We start from the raw sequence: 21,513 nt of genomic DNA, 5'->3' as shown, positions 1-21,513 counted from the left end.
TTGAGATGTAGAAGACAGGCTATTTGAATTTCTATTGAGTAAATAAAAGCCAAATACAATGGATGCTGGAAATCTGAAACAAACACAGAAAATACTGGAGAAACTCAGCAGATCTGGCAGCATCTGTAGAGAGAGAAATAGAGTCATCATTTTGAGTCTACTATGAATCTCCTTCAAAACTGAAAGGTTTTGGGGAAAAAAAAACATTTGCCAACCCTTTTCAGTTCTGAAGAACAGACTTCAATGGTACCAGACCTTCTGACTTTCTCCAGCATTTTCAATGTTTGTGGCTTTTCTCACTGGGTCTTTTTGAAGCAGGAATGTCGCTTATGATATTGGGACAATTTATTGCTCTTTCTCCAGTAGTACCATGTGATCTAGTAGATCTATACCTTTCAATATAAATTAAGGATATGGCCAACTAAGCAAAGCTGGCATCTACTAGCCTGAAACTGCGGTGGTAAGTTATTACCATTCTTATGCTCTCATCACAGACCAGAGCAAATTAAATAACAATGACATTGATGGTTCAGTGTTTCTCTCATGCTTCTTGAGAGAGAAGATTGTGCTTTAAGCCTGCACTCTAGAATCATGAGCACATAATCTTGAGTGACACTCCAGTGAAGTATAGAGATGCTATCTTCCAAATGCAAACTGACAGCCTGCTTCCCCTTCCATATAATTAAAAAGCAATGGAACAATTTTAATCAGATTACCAGGTTTTATTTATATTCTATCCAAAACCAATTTAAAGCCATTCTGATTTCCTCACCTGAGTAGAGTCCTGGAAAAGGTTCTAAGCAATGCTTAATCTAAAATCTTTATTATCAAAGTATACTGAAAGAGTTGGTACATTTTTACAAGAAAACAATGGATATCACAGATATTAGATTGTGGGATTTAAAACAGCATCTGCAATGTTTACACGTGAATGACGCTTTTGGCATCAGATAAGTTATAGATAGCAAGAGAATGTGTGTTCATATTGTATACACATGGAACTTGGTGAGATAGCAAGAGGCTTTTCCACTTTCGGAGGATCATTGACCATCAGAATTAGTTGGTGATTTGTGCATGTAATGGAAAATTAAGAATTTTTACATTTATAAGACATTTTACATTTACTATGAAATTTGAAAGAGAACGCCTTTCTAAAATTTAATGCTGTGCTGAGCTTTGTAAACAATACTTTGATGAGGTTTGCAGCCAGCTTGTCTCTGTTTGAATTTTGTAAACATTCAACTCGACCTTGCAACAGTCAAACTGAGTGAAAGCTGAAGAACTGTTATATCCAAGACCAGGGCATGAGAGAATAACAACTTGAGTTTTCCCAGTCTTTGCCCTTGAGAGCATGATAAGAAACAGTATCTGAACAATGCTCAGGTACCCCTTACAATGAGGCAACCAGCTGAATGTACTGGGTCAATTCTGCAGAATTTAAATAAAGTTCCTTTCTTTGCTCTTGCTAACAGTTGAGTCAAGTCAATTTAATTTCCACAACAGCGCATTAGTTTCAGTTACAAAAGGGAACTGGAAAAATTCCTGGAGGTGACGGCTCTTGCGTACAACAAGTAAATAAGACATTGGGTGCTGTACCACTCTCCCTCCTGGAACTCTTATGATCTTACAGACATTAAAGAGAAGGATCAGAAACCGATTCATATGTTTGTATGAATTTCCCAGAAAGATTTTCCCTGAAATGGTCTATGATTTTTTTTATTGATCTGTTTGGATTTCCTCTCCAAGAAGATTTCTTGACTTTTGACGCATGTCGTGCATTGGATTTCATATTGCTTAGCTAAAACTCAGCTGAACAGAACAGGAGGATAGACCAGACATCATATCTACATGCTCATAAGCTTGGTAATTGGGTGACCCATGAAAATCCTCTGCCAAATGTAACAAAAGTTGCTTTACATTACCATTTTAAAGCATGGTGGAAACAGCTAAGTTGAATGAAAATAAACTATTTTAGACTCCTCGGATCCTTGCAGGTTACCAAAAGTAAAATCCTGATAGGATTCCTGTATTTCAGAATCCAAGGTCTAGGAGATGCACAGCATAGAAATAGACCCTTCGGCCCAACTCATCCCTGCCAGATATCCCAACCCAATCTAGTCCCACCTACCAGCACCTGGCCCATTTCCCTCCAAACCCTTCCTATTCATGAACCCATCCAGATGCTATTTAAGTGTTGCAGTTGTACTAGCCTCCACCACTTCCTCTGGCAGCTCATTCCATACATGTACCACCCTCTGTGTGAAAAAGCTGTCCCTTGAGTCTCTTTTATATCTTTCCCCTCTCACCCTAAACCTATGCCCCATCTGGACTCCCCCACCCCAGGGGTGCGGGACTTTGCTTATTTCTCCTATCTATGCCCCGCATGATTTTATAAACCTCTATTAGATCACCCCTCAACCTCCAACACTAAAGGGAAAACAGCCCCAGCCTATTCAACCTCTCCCTATAGCTCAAATCCTCCAACCCTGGCAACATCCTTGGAAATCTTTTCTGAATTCTTTCAAGTTTCACAACATCTTTCTGATAGGAAGGAGACTGGAATTGCACACAATACTCCAACAGTGGCCTAACCAAATATTCTGTACAACTGCAACATGACCTCCCAACTCCTGTACTCAATACTCTGATCAATAAAAGAAAGCATTCCAAATGCCTTCTTCACTGTCTTATCTACCTTCACATTCAAGGAGCTATGAACCTGCACTCCAATGTCTCTTTGTTCAGCAACACTCATTAGGGCATTACCATTAAGTGTATAAGTCCTGCTAAGATTTACTCTCCCAAAATGCAGCACCTCGCATTTATCTGAATTAAATTCCATCTGCCACTTCTCAGCCCATTGGACCATCTGATCAAAATCATGTTGTAATCTAAGGTAACCCTCTTCGCTGTCCACTACACCTCCAATTTTGGTGTCATCAGCAAGCTTACTAACTATACCTCTTAGGCTCACATCCAAATCATTTAAATAAATGATGAAAAGTAGTGGACTCAGCACCGATCCTTGTGGCACTCCACTGGTTATAGGTCTCCTGTCTGAAAAACCACCCTCTACCAACACCCTCTATCTTCTACCTTTGAGCCAGTTCTGTATCCAAATGGCTAGTTCTCCCTGTATTCCATGAGATCTAATCTTGCTCACCAGTCTCCAAGGGGAATCTTGTCAGTCTCGATATTGATCATATCTACCCCTCTGCCCTCATCAATCCTCTTTGTTACTTCTTCAAAAAACTCAATCAAGTTTGTGAATAATGATTTCCCATGCACAAAGCCATATTGACTGTCCCTAATCAGTCCTTGCCTTTCCAAATACATGCACATCCTGTCCCTCAGGATTTCCTCCAACAACTTGCCCACTACCAATGTCAGGCTGACTGATCTGTAGTTCCCTTGTCCTTACCATCTTTCTTAAACAGTGGAACTACATTAGCCAACCTCCAGTCTTCCGGCATCTGACACCAACTAAATGCTGAGTCAATGTTGCATCGTCATATAGAGCATTTTACAGAAAGCACACTAAGCTAAAGTCATCTTCTATCTATTCTATGTCCCTTCATATCACCTCCTTCACTTGTCTACTAAGTATCCAGTAATCCAGGAATGAAGCTTGAACTCATGGCTTTATAAGTCTGAGGAAAGATTTAATATGCATTCCATACCAATAGCAATTGTCTCTTTTGTTATTTCCTGAGTGAGCAGCATTTTTTGTGTCTTCTTTCCAAATAATTGCATAACTGCCTGTTCAGTTAACCCCTAACTAATCAACTGGAAAGGTTAACCAGAGTTTGTAGCTAAGGAATTAGTCAAGGCTGCTGAGTTCTGACTAAAAGGAAAACAATTTGTGTTTATATGGTGACTTTTACAACCTTTGGATGTCACAGAAGTGCTTTACATGCTAATCAAGTAATTTTGAAAAGTTGTCACTATTTATTAGAAACACAGCAGCCAATTTTCAAACAGTAACTCCCATGAATAGCAAAGAGCATTGGCCAGATAACCCATTTTAGTGACGACCATTAAAAATGTATAAACAACACAGAAAGGGAAATAAAACTGCTTTTATAGAATCAAAGAATGATGATTTATTGGGCTTGAGAGGGTTCCTTGAAAGAATGACCCAATTATTCCAATTTCTTATAATTTTCCTTTTTAAAATTTTAACATTTAGTGAACACTTTTCAAGCAACTTTTTAGGCAATCGTGCCAGCCATGTTAAAGCTGTTGATCTTGATTAAATGATCTATGTCACACAGGAACAGGTAGAGAGGAAGATCCCTCACTAATCTTATTGAGATATTTTTTCAAATGATACTACGGGAAGCTTGATATTTGCCCTCCAACTTGTTGAATTTCCCAAGCTATTTATCTCTTAAGATGACTGGGTGGTGCATTGATCCATTCACCAATACACTTGGATCTAGCTAACGAAGGTCACCGGATTGGCTTTAAATATATAATATACAAGATCATAGCTGACAGACTGATAGTGTCAGTTTATTGCTTTCTCTGAAAAATAACATCTTTAATAGGTACTCTGTCAGCATTGCCTTGAATTGCCAGAATACATGGTATGCTGATCTCTCTGGAGCAGAATCTTAGAATGTTTCCACAAAAGAAGGAGGATATTCAATCCCTCATGTCTGAGCCTACTCTCTGCTGGAGAAACTCAGCTAATCCCACTCCTTTACCATATCCTCATAGTCATGCAGTTACCTTTTTTCTTCAGATAATCATCAAATTATTATTTTAGCAAATGCGATTGAATTTGGTTTGAGCATAATTTTAGAGAATGCTCATATCCACAATCTACTGACTCAGAGCTCAGAGTGCCAGCATGAAACTCACAATGGTGCTGTGGGCCATCAGCAGCAGGGGATTGAATACAAACACAAACTGCAAGCCTGTGTGCTGGCTTACTCCAGGTGGACAATTTCCATCAAGCTGGGGGATTCGTTTTGTTTCAATGAAGAGGAGGGCATGCCAGAAGCAGTATCGCGCAATTCCAAAAATTGAGGTGTCAATCTGGTGAAGCCACAAAACAATATTACCTCAGTGCCAAACAGCAATAAGTGATTTTTGCAGCCAGTATGTCAGATCTAAAGCTCAGCAGTCCAGTCACATCCTGTCATAAATATCAGTGGACAATTAAAAAGACTCATTGGAGGAGGAAAAGTATTTCCATCCTCAACAATAGCAATGAGCCCACATCATTGGTCCAACAGACAAGGTTGAAGCATCTGCAGCAATCTTGAGCCAGTAATGTTGAGTGATGATCCATTTTGGCCTCCTCACAGAAGCCGGTCACCAACCAACTTGATTCATTAAATAATATCAAGAAATACATGAAGATAATGAATACTGCAAAATTATGGACCCTGATAAAATATTCCAGCAATAGTACCGAAGAGAAATTGTTCAGGTTTGTACTAAGCTTTAATAAAGTTAGAAATTGAGAGGTCCTGGTGGAACCAAAATGCTGAACACCAATGGTGAGGTTTGAGTGACTGCCCTTTACATCAAAGCCACATTTTACAATGTACTGCAACAATGAGTCAAAGAAAACCAAGGGTCAATGGGAATCAGAGGGAAAGCCTTTCACTGGTTGGAGTCACACCTCATGCTAAGGAAAATGGTTGTGGTTTCTGGGAGGTCAGTCACCAAAGGCCATCTCTGCAGGAGTTCCTCAGGGTAATCCAGGCCCTAATCATCTTTAGTTGCTTTGTCAATGACCTTCCATATCATAAAGTCAAAAGTGAGGATGTTTGCTGATGGTTGCATAATGTTCAGTGCTTTGGATGATTTTCCAGATACTCAATCAGTTTGCAAACTTATACAAGTTTTGAATAAGTTCATTCTTAGGCTGACAAGTGAGAAATAACATTGACACCACACAAGTGCCACACAATGAGCATTTCCAGCAAGAGAATCTAACCAGCTGCTCTTGACATTCAAAGGGATTGCTATCCCTGAATCTCCCATTGGCAACATCCTAGGGATTATCACTGTCCAGAAGCTTAGCTGGACCAGCCATATAAATACTGCAGTGACAAGACTCTTCCTCCAGTCTTTCATTACTGGTTTGATCCAATCTGTTGCTGTTTTCACTACTTAAAATGTATTTCTAGGACAAGATGACACAGTTCAGCAAAGCAAATATGAGTGGAAAAACAAGCAAGAAAAGAACAATGATTGTGCAGGTCAAGGGTTTGAGGGCGAAAGGTAGAATGTGTTGATGTCTCAGAGTTTATTTCACTTCCTGTTGATAAGATCCAATTGCTGGCAGTTGCAGCGCAATGGAAGATCATTTAGACACAGGTCCTTGGAATGAGTTAATGTTTCAATATCCAAAGTTCATCAGAGATTGCAGAAACTGATCTTTCACTGAGAGATCCTTTCAGCTGGTTTTCTTTAAGGGTGCTTTACTCATTGAGAAAGAGAGAGAACGGGAGGGATACGGCTTTGACCTGGAGACAACAAACAGCACAAATCCAGAGAGTTCTTCAAAATCAGTTTAACTAAACATTAAAGTAACAACTGCCAGCTCTATCTCTTATGAAAATTTGTCTTTCATTTACTAGAAAGTCACTTGCTTTTTGTAAACAGCAGGCAGGCCCCTGTTCTGCTGAACTTTTGCCTTTTGCCATATGGTCACATGGTGAATCCTTTGCAACCTAAAATTGCTCCACATCTTCACTTTTCCAATTCTCATAACTCATAAATATGAGTTATCAAAAATAGCCTTTGTTTTTAAGCAATTGAACTTAAATTGATCTCCTTTAGTTCTTGACACCACTGCCGATGAGAACAGTTTCTCCCTAACTATTCTGTCCAGATCCCTCATCATTTTGACTAACTCTACCAAACCTCCTCTCCTCCTTTCCTTCTCTGCCCTTTGCGGTTCTAACTCATACCAGTAGAGTCATGAATAATTCCATCTGTGCCAGAAAAATTAGTACAAAATAAAATAGTATTTTCCTACCATTTGGATTCTCTTACATGAACATCAGGTCCCAGGCCCAGCAGTTATGACCTTTAGACTTGGACAATGTAGAGCTAATGAGCCCTTATGGTGGTCAATATTGAAGTACTTCACAAACAGTACATTCTGTGCCATTAGTGCCTCTTTCAAACTATATTCAACATAGACGGTGAGGGAGGACAGTAAAGAAGAGAAAATTTCCTTGCCCATGTTTGACCTGTTGCCACAAGACTTCACTGAATCCAGAATCAATATTGAAAACTCCCATAGCTACTCCCTCCCAACTACTGCACATACTACTGTGTGATGGGACAGGACATGCCCAGTGTTGTTGATGAGGTATTTGAGATTTTACTGTAAGATAATGATTTAGTGAGGAGGACTATGTAAGGTTGTTGCAGACTAATATGTGGGATGCATCTCCCATTTTTGGCAAATGTCCCAAAATGTTAGCTGGGAGAATTTTTTAAGGTCAACTTGACAGGGTGCATCTTTTTTCTAGTGTATGGGTCAATGTCACATGGCTGGTTTTGATCTTATTCTACTCTGAATTTTTGAAAGTGGTTTGATACAACTGTGTGGTTTGCTAGGCAATTTCAGAGGAATATTGCAAGTTAACCACTTTACTGGAGTCACACGTAGGCCAGGCCAGATAAGGACAGCGGATTTCCTTCCCTAAGGGATATTATTGAACTGGATAGGTTTTTACAACTATCTAATAATTCCATGGTTAACATTCCTGTCAGAAGATTTTTATTCCAGATCGACTTAATCCACTGAATTTAAATCAAACAAGTGCCATTGTGAGGTTTGAAATCATGTCACTAGGTTATTATTCCTGATCTCATGCTTACTCATCCAGTAATGTAACCATTATACTACCCAAATGATCGGGATCCAGTCATCCAGATTCCTCCTTTCCCGTTAACATCAGTCCACAATTGCAGCTTTGTTATAGTGCTCTGTAACCTTGCTTTACTTAAATGAAAAGTTTTGGTAAAGGGTTGAAAGTCCGCATGACAAGCAGTTGCACCAGTCCCAAAACATCACATCGCGAGTGCCTTTAATTAAAGTAGAGGAGGAGGTTAGTGGAAGTTCATTCTTGTTAGCTTGAAGGTACCAGCAGTTTGCTGAAGAGAGCAGTTGTTACCATGTGATCATAGACAGATCTGTGAACCTAGCAGAAGGAGAAGCGGGGGAGGGGGCCTTCATTTCAATGTTCTATCTGGGCTAACATCACCAGATTTCATTTGGGAGATAGGAGAGGGTAGTAATAGGGAATAGGGTGAAAACCAGGTCATAATATAATTAAATTAGGCATGGGACATGTGCAAATAAAGTCTTTGTCAAAGAAAATCATGCTTTATTTGAAAAAAAACATCTTTCTAACTCATGATTGTATTTCTCGAAATAGTTCACGATACTCACCATGTGCTAAGTTACATAGTAGGAAAATAACTTCAGTATTTAGGTGTGTGAATATGGTGGACATTTTGTATAGGGCAAAGCTTATAGGCTTTCTGCCAATGAGCAGATTTTTATCATAGGGGTGCCATTTCCATGGAAGTGTATGCTGCTTCACCTCTCTTGTGTTTTCCCATTTGCCATGCAATTTCAACTGACACTTAAAGGTTGGTGGTGTGATCAGGAACGTGTGGTTCTCTGTATTCTGTCAGAATGCCGCTAGAACAGATCTTGTCTTACAGACAGACCAAAAAGTAGGCTCTAGAAGCAACATTTTCCAAATGACATTCTGAAAGAAATGATTTCTTGCAATTTATTTAAAAGGTGTAACGACCAATATCCATACTTGACACTTGGCTGAGAAAGAATTTAGCTGTTGTGAATTTAGGTTTCAATTCTCATGATGGAATTTGGCATCTCAATGGATGGATCTTGACTCCAAACATACTCTCAACATTTCATGTTTTTTTATTATGATGCATGAGATTGAACTGCACCAATCAGTGTATTGATTTATAGTACTGCATCTCATATTATCATCTTTACTCTTAAACTTCCCATGTTTATGAACACTATTCTTTGAAGTAAATTATTGGAATTGTATTTTCTCTGAAATGCAATACACTATCACCTATGACGTTTCCTATGGTATTCTACCTGTGTGGGTATATTTGTTGTAGTTACTGGACTGACTCAATGCAAGTATTTCTGGACTCTTCTGCTGACATTTTAGTGATTTCCTGAATGATCATAATACTGAATTCCATATATGGTTCATTCTCCTATTGCAGGTAGACTCTATCCACAAGGTACAATACTTCTAGTTTCCATGCTAAATTACCATAGTTGCATTTTACCATGAGGGCATTAATGCAAGGATGGGTAATTGTTAAATGCAGTTAAGTTTGTTGCTATAGGTTGTATTTTTGATTTCTAATGATCCAGGTAAATGTCTTTCAGAATTCAGACTGGAAAAAATCCTGCACTAGCTGCCATGTTGGCAGTCTTGAACATGTGCATAGTGAGTTTCTTTGGGTATATGATGTTATCGTAGCTAAACCTCTGTTTGACTTCATATCTCCACCCCCCCCCCCCCCCCCCCCCCCCCTACCACCACCACCACCACCACCACCATCCCCTGCATGTGTAGAAAGACAGATCACTTTCTGGACAATCTTACGCTCAACTTATATATGTGTTAGTAATTGTACAGGTCTTTGACACATTCCATGTTGTTCCTGTCAGCATATGTACAGATGTTTTGTTTTTCTTTGCTCTATTTTAGCCTCTGGTCATATCTCTGGAACTAGATTTCTTATATGGATGAGCCCAGTACCATATTGCTCTCCACAAATATCTTGGAATGCAGGACATCACAGCGAGTGTAATAGACTACACCTCCATGCAGCCTGCTTTCTTTCTATGTTCACAAAGCACTTGCAGATGTTATGGGCTACTTCTGATTCAAATTTTCTCTCATCTACATTAGATTAGATTCCCTACAGTATGGAAACTGGTCCTTCAGCTCAACAAGTCAACACCAACCCTCCGAAGAGTAACTCACCCAGACCAATTCCCCTACATTTACCCTTGACTTATGCACCTAACACTGTGGACAATTTAGCGTGGCCAATTCACTTAAGCTGCACATCTTTGGATTGTGGGAGGAGATCCACACAGACACAAGTAGAATGTGTAAGCTCCACATGGTCAGTCGACCAAGGCGGGAATCGAACCCAGGTCCTCATGCTGTGAGGCAGCAGTGTTAACCACTGAGCCACCATACTGCTGCCGCCGCCACCACCACCACCACCATCGCCGCCACCACCATCGCCAAAATATCTAAAAACAAATAGGGCACCTGTGGCCTTCTGTTTCATGCAAGGGAATTTAATGGTAATTTCACGCAGTTTCACTAGCTTTTGCAAATGTTATCAACATGTTAGGGATTTCCAGTAGCAAGAGTATGAGGCAATTCCATTTAAGATTCAGCAATGTAGCTGCTGTATTTCTTTGCTTTTATTAATACTTTTCTCCGTGCTGTTTTCAAGACTTTTCCATTTGCATGGGCATGGCACCATCAAATTCCCTGCAGCTTCTACAACCCAACTAACACATGACTCAATTTCCATGTGGATCACTGCTCAGAAATCAAGTGCTCACTGTTCAATCAGTGCCATTTTTAGAGTGATTTGTTTTCCTGAAATCCTGGTGTAAAGACAACTTTTTCACTTCTCATCTATTCTGGGGCTTTCTCCTATGGGTTTCATCGTTTAATCTCTGCCTTTTATTGGGGGATCCAAAGCAAGGACAGGGGCATGAATGTCAGCCGCTGTTCCACCCCCCCCCCCCCCCCCCCCCAATTCCATACCCTCGATCACGCAAACCACTATGAAAGTGGTAATTCTGGAAGGTAACAGCATAAGAATGTGACAATCCTCACCTTCTGAGTGCAAGCTAGTGATCGAACAAGATTAAGATTACAAACTTTCTTGAACCTTCGAGCAAGGTAATCAAAAGAACAAATTGTACAAGCAGAAACTGGGACTTTGTGTTCTCAAATCTGATGCCAATCAGATATGGACCTGAGATGCTCTGCCATTGCACTTCCTCAGCAAATTCAAGTGCTGTACTTTTAATCCATTTGAGCATAGAATTAATATTAATGAGACCCAAAGAATCAAGTTCATTTCTATTAATAAGCAACCCATCAATGTCTATCTCATGCAATTAACTTATCTAGAGGCCAGCTCTTCAGAATCTGTCACCCTCAAGATGTCATTACTTTGCAATTTACTTCAAACAATATTTTTTGACATATCTCAGATTCACATCGCCTCTGAAAAATGTTTCTACCTCCTGAGCTATGAATCAATTTTTACTCTGCTTTGAATACAGTCATACAGTCACAGAGCTGTGCAGATCCTTCAGTCCAACTCGTCCATGCAGACCATAGAGATGTACAGCATGGAAACAGACCCTTTGGTCCAATCCGTCCTGCCGACCAGATATCCCAACCCAATCTAGTCCCACCTGCCAGATATCCTAAATTAATCCAGTCCCATTTGCCAGCATTTGGTCCATATCCCTTCAAACCCTTCTCATTCATGCATCCATCCAGATGCCTTTATACGTTGTAATTGTACCCTCCTCTACCACATCCCCTAGCAGCTCATTCCATACATGCCCTACCCTCTGTGTAAAAAGGCTGCCCTTTAGGTCCCTTTAAACCTTTCCCCTCTCATCTTAAACCTCTGTCCTCTAGTTTTGGACTCCCCTATTCTGGGGGAAAAGAACCTTGACTATTGCCCCTATCCATGCCCCTCATGATTTTATAAACCGCTATAACTTTAATTCTTAGCCTCTGACGCTCCAAGGAAAATAGCCCCAGCCTTTTCAGCCTCTCCCTATAGCTCAAACCCTCCAACCCTGGCAACATCCTTGTCAATATTTTCTGAACCCTTTCTAATTTCACGTTCATATAGTCATAGAGATGTACAGCAAGGAAACAGATCCTTCAGTCCAACCTGTTCATGCCAACCAGATATCCCAACCCAATCTAGTCCCACCTACCAATACCCGGCCCATATCCCTCCAAACCTTTCCTATTTCGTATATCCATCCAAATGCCTTTTAAATGTTGCAATTGTACCAGCCTCCACCACTTCCTCCAGCAGCTCATTCCATACACGTACCACTCTCTGCGTGAAAACGTTGCCCCGTAGGTCTCTTTTATATCTTTCCCCTCTCACCCTAAATCTATGCCCTCTAGTTCTGGGCTCTCCCACCCCAGAGAAAACACTTTGTCTATTTTTCCTATCCATGCCCCTCATGATTTTGTAAGTCTCTATAAGGTCACCCCTCAGCCTCCGACGCTCCAGGGAAAACAGCCCCAGCCTGTTCAGCCTCTCCCTATAGCTCAAATCCTCCAACCATGGCAACATCCTTGTAAATCTTTACTGAACTCTTTCATGTTTCACAACATCTGTCCGATAGGAAGGAGACCAGAATTGCACGCAATATTCTAACAGTGGCCTAACCAATGTCCTGTACAGCCACAACATGACCTCCCAACTCCTGTACTCAATACTCTGACCAATAAAGGAAAGCATACCAAACGCCTTCTTCACTATCATATCTACCTGTGACTCCACTTTCAAGGAGCTATGAACCTGCACTCCAAGATCTCTTTGTTCAGCAACACTCCCTAGGACCTTACCATTAAGTGTACAAGTCCTGCTAAGATTTGCTTTTGTAAGACTGTATGCATCTTTCACAAATAGTGATTGAATTCACACCTGCAGTCAGCTGTGGCAAATGATTTTGAAAAACACATCTTGGGGTTATCGAATCATAAAGTCAAAGAGATGTTTTAGCAAGGAAACAGACCCTTCGGTCCAACCCGTCCATGCCGACCAGATACCCCAACCCAATCTAGTCCCACCTGCCAGCACCCGGCCCATATCCCTTCAAACCCTTCCTATTCATATACCCATCCAAATGCCTCTTAAATTTTGCAATTGTACCAGCCTCCACCACATCCTCTGGCAGTTCATTCCATACAAGTACCACCTTTTGTGTGAGAAAGTTGCCCCTTAGGTCTCTTTTACATCTTTTTCCTCTCACCCTAAACCTATGCCCTCTAGTTTTGGACTCCCCCACCCCAGGGAAAAGACTTTGTCTATTTATCCTATCAAAGCCCCTCATAATTTTGTAAACCTCCATAAGGTCACCCCTTCAGCCTCTGACGCTCCTGGAAAAACAGCCCCAGCCTGTTCAGCCTCTCCCTATAGCTCAAATCCTCCAACCCTGTTAAAAGTTAATAATGTCAATGGTACTTTGGGCTTCTGATTAGCATCATGAGATAAGAGAGCACAAGTTCTCTGGAACTATGGTGACTTTTATCATCCCTTCATAGTTGATGTGATAAAATGAGCCTTTTTCTTGAACCACTTAATTCCCTGTTGTGAAAACCTTATGGTACTTCCCAATATTTGCTATGTGGTATCTTCAAAATTGTGGAGGCCATAGGTTTGGAAAGTGTTGCCAAGTAACCTTTGGAAGGTTTCTGTAAGTACCAACTAGGTAAAACTATAGCTTAGTGTGCCTATGGTGGTTGAAGTGAGTCTTAAGGGTAGTGGAGGAGGTATTAATCAAATAGACAGTTTGATGTTGATCTTCTTGTGTGCTGATGGAGCTGTACGCATTCAGGCAAATGGAGAGCATTTCTGTCTTGTGACTTAGAGGTAATGGAAAGGAACTAGAAGTCAATGGGTGAACCCCTTGCCACAGAATTCTCAGCCTTTGGTGTTGCTAAATTATTTATGTGACTGGTCCAGTTAAGTTTCTGGTCACTCCAGGATATTGATGACGGTGGATTTGGTGATGGTAATCCAATTGAATATCTGAGGGAGATGGTTTGATTGTTTCTTATTCAAGATGATAATTGACTATTCCTTCCACTGACATATTTTCTTATTTATCAGTGCAAATATGTATGTATTATCTGGGAGTTTCGGTGTGCTTGCATGGACTACTTTATTATCTGAGGCATTATTTGAACTATTAGTCCAGGACTCTAGAATTATAGCCACTATCCTATTGCACTGACCCTACTTGGTTTAGAAAGAAACCTTGCCAAGAGGTTGAGGCTACAAAATGAAGGATTCCCAACAAACTAAGCAAATGTTGAGACATGTTTCTTGGAAGCAATATCTTACCTCAACTGACTCAGGATTCTGGCTTTTCAGCGATGTTGTCCATTTCCTGTTAGCCGCAGGTAACCAAGGGATACAATGGAGTTGGATCTTCTGCGTCCACAGTTCCTGACTGAAAACCTTGTTGTAATTATCTCTGTGGGGAAGCTCATCGAAGGGAAGAATTGGACAGTTCTGTCTGTCTGTCGGGAATTAACCTCATTCCGTTCCCATTACCAAACCCCAGAATAATATCAGCACAAGGATTATTTAGTTTTAAGCCAACCCTTCCCCCTACACACCATCACCCAAATTTTCTCCCTATTCTCCTGACAGATGAGCCTGAACCCACTCTCCCCTCCTCAGGTAGATGTAAAAGATCCCAAAGCACTTATTCTGAACAACAGCAAAAAAGTCATCCCTGGAATCCTGGCTAAAATATATCCTCAATCAGGATCATTCACGAAAAAGTTAACTTTTCTTTAATGTTTGTAGGAGTTTGCTGATTGAAATTAAGAATGTGCCTAATGTTTTACAACAAACTAATCTTTCATTTTTAACTTGCTATTTTGATGACGGAGATTTAGCAGCTAATTTGCACAGAATACAGTCCCACAGCAGCATTGAGGTAAGTAACAGGATATTATTACATCAGAATGTTGATTAAGGGATGAATGTTAGCCACAGCCTAAGGGAATTCCCTGTTTTTCTTTAAATAGTGCTGTGGAATCCTTCACATTCATCTCAGCTGTAGACAGGGCCTGAGTTTAAAGATTGATCTGAGAGACAGCGCCATAGACAAAGCAGCACTCTCTCAGTAAGGCACAGACTGGTAGCTTTAATCAAGTGTCACGAGTGAAGCTTGGACCTTTTTGATTCAGAGGTAAGAGTGCTAGCAAATGAGCCTAGGCTGGTACTATATGGGGTTAGCATTAGAACTGCCTGGGACATATGTTGAGTGGGGTTAAAAGAAAATGTGAATGGAACCAAGCACTCGGAATATATTTTGAGCCACTGCAAATTGGGATTAGAAAAGTAATAACGATGGAATATTCTGGCAACACTTTCAGTAGAACTTGTTAGTAGAATATTTTCAGCCTCCCTCTTTGCACCAGATGATGTTGTCTCTGCTGGAGTAATGGAACTCTGGGTACATGAAATTGTACTTTGATCAACTCTCAGAAGAACGTACAGAACAGCATTTCACTGTCTTGGCTGTGTTGTAATATAATGCACACACTTTGTACAGTTGACTAAGTGCCAAACTAGGCCTCCTCATCAATTGAAAGGAAAAGGGTGTGAGCCAAAGCAAGGAGTTCAGATAAATAAATACAGCGTCTGTTTGAAGGCTCAGGCACAAATTTTATTGAATACTGGATGTTTGTTGAGTTAAGCTGCTTTACAGGGAAATGCCAAAAGAAGTAAGGGTTAAATCTGAAACTGATACTGCACTGATTTTAACTTGGAGAAAATTGGTAATGCTCAACTGCCGGTTCACCAGGAATGTCCTGGAGTCACTAAGAATTAAAAATTTAAATTGTCTGAATAGTGCAGAGTGCATTTATATGGCACATTTTAGGATCTCGGAATGCCCAAAGTGCTTTACAACCAATGAAGCAATACTGTTGTAATACAGGGGAGTACAAAACCTAAACTGTGCACAGCAAGGTCCCACAACCAACAATGAAATGAATCACCAGCTTTAGTAATGTTGCTTGAAGGATAAACATTAGCTAAGAGATTCAGATGAGTTCCCATGCCTCCTTTGAAAAATATCATGAGACCATTTACATCTATCCAAGAGGGTAAGTGGTGCCTCAGTTTAATGCCTAATTAAACAGACAACAGTTCTGACTGTGTTTCCTCAGTAATAAGCAATGCAGCATACAAAGAAATGTACTTTATTACCTTTGAAGTATTTCTGTTTATTCATTCTAATCTATTGGAACTGGAGAATAACGGTTGATTGACAGTCAAGCATCATCCAAGTGGATAACAAGAATCTGTTGGCTTTCCAATGGGCAGTGGAAGGTGATGTGCTTTAAAGATGGATATGCTGGATGGCCAATGGCAGGAGCAGGTGAGTGTGTTGGTTGTAGACTGGTGGTTATACAATGAAATCTCCAGAGATAGATCCAGAGTTGTCAATCCCAGCCTCACAGACTATTCAGAAGATTATCAATCAGAATCCCAGTCATAAGTCCAGAATTTGTAATTCCCATTATCGCTGTATGTCTTTAGTGACATGTTTGATAAGCATTCCTGAGATAATCTGAGAATTCTGATTAACACAATAAGCTTCACATTTCTGAGAACAATGATCTCCTAGACTGGCCTACAGCAGCGCTTGAACTTCAAAAGTTAAAAAGAGAATAGTTATTAATGATCAGAGGACAAAGTGAAAAAGATAGTTTTAAATGGCTACTATCACAGGTCAAATGGCCTTTGGATTGTACCTGATGTTCCCGTAAGCATTTGTCCCTCTTTAGTGATTCCAGTCTCCAGAGTTTGACGCCAAGGTCTGACAGAGAGCAATACTGAGATAATGCTGTGTCACTGGAACAGACATTAACCATAGGGAAAAATCTGCCAATCTTAGCTTGTCTGATCTACCTGTAACTCCAGAGTCTCAGCAATATGATTCACTCTTAACTAGGCTCTGAAATGGGCCAGCAAACCATTAATACAAGGGCAATAGAGATTGTCTAGATTAGAATGGTGCTAGAAAAGCACAGCAGTTCAGGCAGCATCCGAGAAGCAGTAAAATTGAAGTTTCGGGCAAAAGCCCTTCATCTTGCCTGTATTCCGATATTGGGCTATTGCCCGAAACTTCAGTTTTCCTGCTCCTCAGATGCTGCCTGAACTGCCGTGCTTTTCCAGCACCATTCTAATCTAGACTCTGGTTTCCAGCATCTGCAGTCATTGTTTTTACCCAATAGAGATTGTCCACAATTGCTGACCTTCTCAGTGACATCCAATCACATTAAGGAATAAAGAAAACAAAAGTCTGCCTGTAACTGTGAATTTGTTCAAAAATCCCAACTGTCTTAATTCACCAGATTTACCTATTATTTCAAAAAGTAGGAAGAGTGAACAAAGCAGGAAAACTTGACCTGGATAACCTAACATCAGTCGGCAAAATGCTAAAATACATTATAAGCAATGACATGACACTTAAAGGAATTATAATATGATCAAACAGAGTAAATACAGTGATTTGGAACAGTCCTGAGGGTGAGAGGTTGGAGTGGGTGAGAGGGGTGGAGTGGGTGAGAGGGGTGGACAGGTTGAGTCGGTTAATGTCGCGGCGGCGTTGGCTATAAATAGATCGAGGGCGGGTAAGAGGCCAGCACGGGGTGTCCAGGTGGATGGGTGCGTTGGAGGCGGGAGAAGGGGTCGTCAGAGGGTGGGCGGGAGTCTTGGTTGTGAAAGTAGGCACGGAGGCGAAGGCGGCGGAAGAATTGTTCAATATCTCGCCGCGTGTTGAACTCATTGATCCGAGAGCGTAGGGGAATGAAGGTGAGGCCCCTGCTGAGGACTGATCTTTCATCCTCAGAGAGGGGGAGGTCTGGAGGGATGGTGAAGATCCGGCAAGGCTGGGAGCTAGGACCTGGTGTGGGACTGGAGCTGGGGGTTGGATTAACCGACTCAACCTGTCCACCCCTCTCACCCACTCCAACCTCTCACCCTCAGAACGTGCAGCCCTCCACTCCCTCCGCTGCAATCCCAACCTCACCATCAAACCGGCAGACAAGGGAGGCGCGGTAGTAGTTTGGCGCACCGACCTTTATATCACTGAGGCCAAACGCCAGCTCGCAGACGGCTCCTCTTATCGCCCCCTTGACCACGACCCCACCTCCCACCACCAAACCATCATCTCCCAGACCATCCATAACCTCATCACCTCAGGGGATCTCCCATCCACCGCCTCCAACCTCATAGTCCCACAACCCCGCACCGCCCGTTTCTACCTCCTGCCCAAAATCCACAAACCTGACTGCCCCTGCCGACCCATTGTCTCAGCCTGCTCCTGCCCCACCGAACTCATCTCCGCATACCTCGACACGGTTCTGTCCCCTTTAGTCCAAGAACTCCCCACCTACATTCGGGACACCACCCACGCCCTCCACCTCCTCCAGGATTTTCGCTTCCCCGGTCCCCAACGCCTTATTTTCACGATGGATATCCAGTCCCTGTACACCTCCATCCCCCATCATGAAGGACTCAAAGCCCTCCGCTTCTTCCTTTCCTGCCGCACCAACCAGTACCCTTCCACTGACACCCTCCTTCGACTGACTGAACTGGTCCTCACCCTGAATAACTTCTCTTTTCAATCCTCCCACTTCCTCCAAACTAAAGGAGTTGCCATAGGCACCCGCATGGGCCCCAGCTATGCCTGTCTCTTCGTAGGATATGTGGAACAGTCCATCTTCCGCAACTACACTGGCACCAACCCCCACCTTTTCCTCCGCTACATCGATGACTGTATCGGCGCTGCCTCGTGCTCCACGAGGAGGTTGAACAGTTCATCAACTTTACTAACACCTTCCATCCTGAACTAAAATTCACCTGGACTGTCTCAGACTCCTCCCTCCCCTTCCTAGACCTTTCCATTTCTATCTCGGGCGACCGACTCAACACAGACATCTACTATAAACCGACTGACTCCCACAGCTACCTGGACTACACCTCCTCCCACCCTACCCCATGTAAAAACTCCATCCCATATTCCCAATTCCTTCGTCTCCGCCGCATCTGCTCCCAGGAGGACCAGTTCCAACACTGCACAGCCCAGATGGCCTCCTTCTTCAAGGACCGCAGATTCCCACCAGACGTGATCGACGATGCCCTCCACCGCATCTCCTCCACTTCCCGCTCCTCCGCCCTTGAGCCCCGCTCCTCCAACCGCCACCAAGACAGAACCCCACTGGTTCTCACCTACCACCCCACCAACCTCCGTATACAACATATCATCCGCCGTCATTTCCGCCACCTCCAAACAGACCCCACCACCAGGGATATATTTCCCTCCCCTCCCCTATCAGCGTTCCGCAAAGACCACTCCCGTCGTGACTCCCTCGTCAGGTCCATACCCCCCACCAACCCAACCTCCACTCCCAGCACCTTCCCCTTCAACCGCAGGAAATGTAAAACTTGCACCCACACCTCCTCCCTCACTTCCCTCCAAGGCCCCAAGGGATCCTTCCATATCCGCCACAAGTTCACCTGTACCTCCACACACATCATCTATTGCATCCGCTGCACCCGGTGTGGCCTCCTCTATATTGGGGAGACGGGCCGCTTACTTGCGGAACGCTTCAGAGAACACCTCTGGGACGCCCGGACCAACCAACCCAACCACCCCGTGGCTCAACACTTTAACTCTCCCTCCCACTCCACCGAGGACATGCAGGTCCTTGGACTCCTCCACCAGCAGAACATAAGTACACGACGGCTGGAGGAGGAGCGCCTCATCTTCCGCCTGGGAACCCTCCAACCACAAGGAATGAACTCAGATTTCTCCAGTTTCCTCATTTCCCCTCCCCCCACCTTGTCTCAGTCGGTTCCCTCAACTCAGCACTGCCCTCCTAACCTGCAATCTTCTTCCTAACCTCTCCGCCCCCACCCCACTCCGGCCTATCACCCTCACTTTGACCTCCTTCCACCTATCACATCGCCATCATCCCTCCCCCAAGTCCCTCCTCCCTACCTTTTATCTTAGCCTGCTTGGCACACTCTCCTCATTCCTGATGAAGGGCTTATGCCCGAAACGTCGAATTTCCTATTCCTTGGATGCTGCCTAACCTGCTGTGCTTTAACCAGCAACACATTTTCAGCTGTGATCTCCAGCATCTGCAGACCTCATTTTTTACCTGTAACTAATGACATCCAGTAAAGATCAGAACTTGGGCTTCGTCTGTTGACAAAGAATGTTAGATGAGTAGATTGAGCACAATGCATCAACGTTTGCTGACAATATAAAGTCAGATAGGAAAGTAAAAATGGAAGCTGACACAAAGAGATTGCAGAGGAATATAAACAAGTTGGCTGAGTGAACATGATGGGTGGAATCTAATTCCATAGGAAAACTTTAAAAAAGGATATTTTTGATATGCAAGGTCTGAAAAATGGCTACATTGACAGAGACCTGGCTAACTGTGCATATGAATGAGAATAAGTTAACTTTCAGATACTGCAAGCAGTTAGAAGAGAAATGGTATGTTAGTCTTTATTACAAAGTGATTGGAGTATTAGAATAAAGAAGTCTTACTATGATTATGCAAGGCATTGGAGGGGCCACACTTGAAGTACTGTCCACAGTTTTGGTCTCCCTACTCAACCACATACTTGCCATGAGAGGAAGGAAAGAAGGTTCACTCTCGGTTCCTGGGATAAGTCTCCAGGGAAAGATTGTATAGAAAACGAATTTTGCATTCCCTGGAGTTTAGAAGAATGATAGTTGATTTGTTGAAGCATATAGGATATTTTTAGGGATTGACAGACTGGGAAAATTGTTTCCCTACTGGGAAATTTAGAACCCAAGGTCACAATTTCAGAATATATAGGATTACTATAGATACACATGGGCAGAATTAATTTGGCTTTCAGATGGGAATTGGAAAAGCACCTGTAAAGAAATGAATAAACACATAAGGGGAAAGACAAGTGGGTGGAACCAATAGAGCCAGCATAGAAGCAGTAGACTGAATAGCTTCCTCACTGGGCTGTGATTATTTTATAATGCAGGCACTATAAAATTATTTGGTTCAATTAGCTTGTTATCATGTTCAATGGCCCATGAATTCTTCTTTTTGTGAGCGGGAAGACAATGAACTGATCACTCAACAAATTTTACATGCTCTCCTGGTCTTAAAGCTTGACTCATAGAAAGCAGTAAAATGCAGCCCTAAGAGTTAGGGTGACAGTCAATCACTGAGAAAGTCATATGCATAGATTCACAGAATAGTTACAGGAAGTCAATCAGCCTGCTAGATCAGCGCTGGGCCTTGAAAGGAGCAACTCACCTAGTGCCACTTCTCTGTCTTTTCCCTACAACGTTTCAAATGTTTCCTTTACAGGTCACAATCCAATTCCCTTTCAAAAACCTCAGTTGATCTTTATCCAACCGAGCACTGCATTCTATATGCTGTGTGTAAAGGTTTTTCCTCTTGACACTATTCCTTCTTTCGCCAATTAACTAAAGTCTATGCCATTCTGATCCTCGATCCTTCCATCACCAGGAACAGTTCAGTTCTTCCCTACCTACTCTGTCAAGCCCCTCATGATTTTGAAATCTATCAAACCACTTGTCAACCTCTTTTCACCAACAATAATGGCCCCCAACTTCTCCAA

The 21,513-nt window shown here is 42.3% G+C and overlaps 1 protein-coding gene across 1 annotated transcript in view; it reads right to left on the bottom strand.

The window, feature by feature from the left end:
* pth1r (parathyroid hormone 1 receptor) overlaps positions 1 to 21,513 on the bottom strand; it is a 170,441-nt gene that overhangs the window by 66,997 nt on the left and 81,931 nt on the right. The gene's annotated exons all lie outside the window — the stretch shown is intronic.

The sequence above is a fragment of the Hemiscyllium ocellatum genome, chromosome 4 (genome assembly GCF_020745735.1).
Source record: "Hemiscyllium ocellatum isolate sHemOce1 chromosome 4, sHemOce1.pat.X.cur, whole genome shotgun sequence".
Taxonomy (NCBI): Eukaryota; Metazoa; Chordata; class Chondrichthyes; order Orectolobiformes; family Hemiscylliidae; genus Hemiscyllium; species Hemiscyllium ocellatum.
The sequence above is the reverse complement of the archived record's forward strand: the minus strand, read 5'-3'. Positions and strand labels throughout refer to the sequence as shown.